Here is a 5000-nt window from a genome sequence, read left to right on the forward strand (position 1 = left end):
TGTTCTGCCAGAGCAGTACTGCTTTGCCTCTCATGCGTGCAATCCAGTTTCTTCTACGCTCTTCCTGTCCGTGTGTCAGACAGCTCATTTACACTTCCATCAGACATGTGTCCAAACAAACTGCGCGCTCCTGAGAGTGGAATGGAGCGGGCAGCAGAGGGTTCTGTTTGCAGACGTCCGCCCTGATCCCAGTGACCCTGAAACTGTGGACACACAGGGGAGTCCTCCGTTGACCGAGGGCTGTGTACGGGATACGGCCGACCGTCAACACCACTCCGGGACCAGGGCCGATTGCATAACCTCCATGAGCTACAGGTGCTAGCGGTGGAGTCCCATGTAAACAAAGGGGGGATTAGAGAGAAGGAGAAAGAGTGAAGAGGATGGCCATGTAGGATGAGGACAAAGCACCCACGCATCCACGGGTGCGTGGGTGGGGGGGTGGGGGGGTGGGGGGGTGGGGGGGTGGAGGAATGCCGGGGATGGTGGCAAACAAAAGCTGTCAAGGGAAAGTCGGAACAATGTTGTGAAAGAGAGGGGGCGAGAGAAAGAAAAACAAACACACACAGACAGACAGACACACTTAAACAACTCAAACACACACAGACTAACACACCCTACAGAGTACAAACTACAACACTGTAGTTCAGAGACACAACATACAATTTGCTGCCCTAAACCAAGGATGGTTTGAAACATAACATTGAGTTATTTTTGTGTTTTGCGCAGAAAAAAATGTCAGACTCAGCATTCAACACTCAATTTTATATTTTCACACAAAGTGAGCCTATCATTTCAACAGTTGATGATGACAAAGGTCTGATCCCAACGCCAGAGTGAGGACTCTGTGCTAAAGGTCACCTCCTCTACAGGCAGGTGTGTGTTGTGTACAAGTGGAACCACTTAACGTCTTGGTTTTTATAGGTTGTTTAAAGGGCAGCCCTCCCCCCCCCCCCCCTGTCTCCTACATCTTCTGGTTGTGTGTAACTTCTGTAGAATGATGTAAACAGCGTTACCCAACACTAAACCCTCCAACGTTGTGTTGCTCTGTTGCTCTGCAGTGTGCGGTGGTTCATCGACATGCCCTTCAGGCTATGGCTGCTCCAGTGTGCGATGGTACACGAACAGGCCCTAAGGGTTGCTTCACATAGAGAGGGAAACAATAAAGGCAGGGGCTATGCAGTAATGGCTTTTTAATAGAATTCTGTCAGAGTGACTACCTTGTTGTGACGGGGTGAGGTGGTTACCTTGGAACGGCACCAGAAGATGGCTGCTCTGGAAGAGCTGTTGTTAAATTGTTGTGTCTGTCCTTCCTGTGTGTGCCTGTGTATCTGTGTGTGTCTGTCTGTGACAGTGTAATGAACTTAGCGTTGCACTTTGTCTGTGGAATGAACAACAATTGAAACGCATGTCTCCCCTCTTCCCCCTCCCCACACCACCCGCCACGCACACTCTTACACACACAAACAATGTGTTAACTGCATTGATTGCACGCCAATTACCATTGTCTGCTGTAGAGTGCGTGTGCTCTTCAGGAGGGGCCCCAGCTGGCTGGACCACACCCTGGTGAGCGGCTCCTAACCTGCAGACTACAGCTGTCATCACCGGGCGAGCCGCAGTAAACACACCTTCAGCAGGGCTGGCGAAACTGGACAAAAATAACGTTAGAATATTCCTACTAAAGAAAATACACAGGTTCAAACAATAATCAGAAATGGGAATTGGGTTGGGAACTCTCCATCTTTCTAACACCGATATTGTTTCATTATTTTTATTTTATTTGTTTCCACTTGTTCTGTCTGTCCTCAGCGGCTCAGGCTTGCGTGCGATTACTAATACTACGATCACTACTATGATTACTACTACTGCGATTACTACTACTACTAAACCTTGGGAGCGCTTTTTATATTTTTGCCCCATTCCAAAATATGTTTTCATTATTTCTTTGCAGTTCAAATTCATTTGAACGAATTGACTGACTATTGGTCGACAGCCCTTCTTCAGAGCCCTACACCTAGAGCCCTGAACCACCCACACTACCCTTCATCCACCTCATGGATATTCATCCCCTAATTCAACATGATCATAGAGTTGATTTGATTTATCTTGGTTTCATTACACCATTACACATCCATTTCTCCGCCCGCTCTCTAACTCGTAAATGTCGAGTTTCCATCACACTCCAGGGAGTCGCCGGGGTGAACAAACCCTCCGTTGAGACGACAACAACAACGCCTTAAGTTTGTTTAGAGTTCAACTTTGACAGACTGTCTGTCTTTTCCACTGCGGGTTCCTGGGGTTTAATCCGGACTCGCTTGGTGGAAGACTGGGTTTGACTCCAGGAGTTATGTAATGAGACACACACAGTGGACCTATTCATTCATTCTATGCAGCAGAACAACCCTCCCCAATTAAAACTTATAGAAAAAAAAAATGGTACCTGCCCTTAACAAAAAGGATTAGTTAAGTTGTAATCCTCTGAGTCGTTGTGATGGGAACACGGGGTGTATCTCACTTATTGTTCTCCGCTCGGCAAAAAGACGCGTAATCTTTTAATCGCCAGAGCCTGTAGTGTACAGTGTCAATACAGAGGCTGACGATACAGTAATTAGGCACGCAAGCAGGGCTGTGCATGGGCATGCACTGGCACAAAGGGGAAAACACAGAAACATACAGACACACAGCAACACACACACAGAGGTATGTACCGGGATATTAGTAGGCCGTTGATGATACCTGGTGTGCACGAAGCTCCTGCTCCCGGGACAGAAGGCACAGATAATGTAAAAGCTGATGCAGTAATGCAGCACACAGCATACGATCAAAACCCATTAAAAGTGAATCTCCTTTCCCCTCCATGCTATTTCTTACTTCCAAGTCTTGGCCTCCTTTATTTCTCCAAACTTTACTTCTTACATTTCTCTCTCTCTCTCTCTCTCTCTCTCTCTCTCTCTCTCTCTCTCTCTCTCTCTCTCTCTCTCTCTCTCTCTCTCTCTCTCTCTCTCTCTCTCTCTCTCTCTCTCTCTCTCTCTCTCTTTCTCTCTTTCTCTCTGTCTCTCTCTTTCTTCATACGTCTCCCTCTCTTTTGCCCCGTTTCTCTCCCTCCCTCCCACTGTGTCTGTCTGTCTCTCTACCACTCTCTCTCTCGCTCTCTCTCTCTCTCCAACTCTGTCTCTCTCTCGCTTGGCCCTCTGTTTTCCCCTTTGTCCTCCTCAGTTGTCTCCCATCTTTCCATCTCAGTTGCACTAGCTGGCAGAGGTTGGTCTTATGTAAGTGTACTGATTGTGTATAGGGGGAGGCATGGCACACAACCTTATCTGCTTGGACCATACGCCCTTTTAGATAATATGACAGGCTGCCAGCGCTTGGTTTCACACAGACTAAGGCATAACACACACGGCGCTCGCATATACGCACGCATGCATGCATGCATTCACGCACGCACGCACGCAAACACACACACACACACACACACACACACACACACACACACACACACACACACACACACACACACACACACACACACACACACACACACACACACACACACACACACACACACACACACGCACACACCCACACACCCACCAACACACCCACACACAGACCACACACACAGGCTGGAAATATGCAAAGGCATATGCATACATAGTATGGTGACCACACCCCAGTACCTGACCAGGCTAGTCATCTTAGGTAAATTGCATCGGTGAATAAAACTGCGATCCAAGCCGTGTTGTAGATGTATTATTACTGTTCTACTGTTCTAGATGTGAAAATACTGTTCTAGGTTTGTAAATACTGTTCTAGATATGAAAATAGCCTTTAGACACCTATAGCCCGTCGCTAATGCTACAGATTAGAGTCTAATGCAGAAGGCGCCTATCTGTCTTTTTATATATCAGGCACTGGGCTGGGCCAGACAACATGTCACTACTGGGAAGCTGGACTGACACAACCTCGCAAATGTGTGTGTGGTGGAACATAATGGCAGTGTGTCAGGAAGACACTTTAAGACCAGAGTGAAAACTACATTGCCCATTCTTGATACTTCCTCAACTGTAGTCATTCATAGCGAGGGTTTTTTCACAATACTATTTGCTTTAGAAAGGCTCCTACACACATTACCCCCCAGATTGAGAAGTGAGACTTCAATGTGTGTGACACTGAGAGGTGTCACACACACACACATACACACACTTGCCGTGCAGGCACATGCAAGCGCACACATACTTACACATGCAATAACAAAACAATCTAGAAACAAGCACACATATATTTCTCTAGAGTGGAGGCAGTGCTCTACCTGCATCCTGTGACTGCTGGGAAACAGCATGTCTTCACTCCCTCCTCCGCCTCCTCGCCCTCATTATTTATTTATGCACGTCATGTTTTCCAACACACAGGGAAAGGTCACGGCTACGCTGACGAGAAGAGCTCTTGACTTGGCCTCGCCGTTTAAACGTCTAAACGCCCGTACGTGATTGAGGGGGCGGCCAAGACGCCGCCCCTTCCTCCCCAGCTGGTGCTGCTATTCCTCGTAAACATCTTGGAGCGCCGAGGTCGGGCCGTGTAATTAAAAGCGTCTCAGAGACTCTCGTGTGTGACTCCCTCTTGTCAGGCAATGGGGGTAAGGCAGGGTGAAGGCGACATCGGTTACAGGGTCGGCTGTTCATGTCCTTTTTACCGGGCTGGTGAAATGTTAACCAGGCCCTGGGGTACCCTTCATTGGTGTGGTTACACCTCTAGTTAACACTCGGTGTGAAGGTGGGCTGATTGGGTCCGCTCCATGTGACTTCCATTAATGGTATTTTGAAATGGCTGCAGTAAGACGGGCTTGCTTCTTCCTAAAGTGGTCTAACTCCCTAAGCAAGTATCTTCACAGGTTCCTGCAGCCTGGCTAAGGCTCTCCCTGCAGCCTGGCTAAGGCTCTCCCTGCAGCCTGGCTAAGGCTCTCCCTGCAGCCTGGCTAAGGCTCTCCCTGCAGCCTGGCTAAGGCT

The 5000-nt window shown here is 48.3% G+C and overlaps 1 protein-coding gene and 1 long non-coding RNA gene across 2 annotated transcripts in view; one reads left to right on the forward strand and one right to left on the reverse strand.

The window, feature by feature from the left end:
- Positions 1 to 4438, reverse strand: part of LOC130390746 (uncharacterized) — a 4627-nt gene extending 189 nt beyond the window's left edge. The window contains exons 1-3 of the long non-coding RNA XR_008896808.1: positions 4307 to 4438; positions 1500 to 1645; positions 1 to 318 (exon numbers count right to left, since the gene is read on the reverse strand). The exon at positions 1 to 318 is cut by the window's left edge and continues 189 nt beyond it. This is a non-coding gene — a long non-coding RNA (uncharacterized LOC130390746). The remainder of the gene's footprint in view (positions 319 to 1499; positions 1646 to 4306) is intronic.
- tsc22d3 (TSC22 domain family, member 3) overlaps positions 1 to 5000 on the forward strand; it is a 32377-nt gene that overhangs the window by 6511 nt on the left and 20866 nt on the right. The gene's annotated exons all lie outside the window — the stretch shown is intronic.

Source organism: Gadus chalcogrammus, chromosome 10 (assembly GCF_026213295.1).
Source record: "Gadus chalcogrammus isolate NIFS_2021 chromosome 10, NIFS_Gcha_1.0, whole genome shotgun sequence".
NCBI lineage: Eukaryota > Metazoa > Chordata > Actinopteri > Gadiformes > Gadidae > Gadus > Gadus chalcogrammus.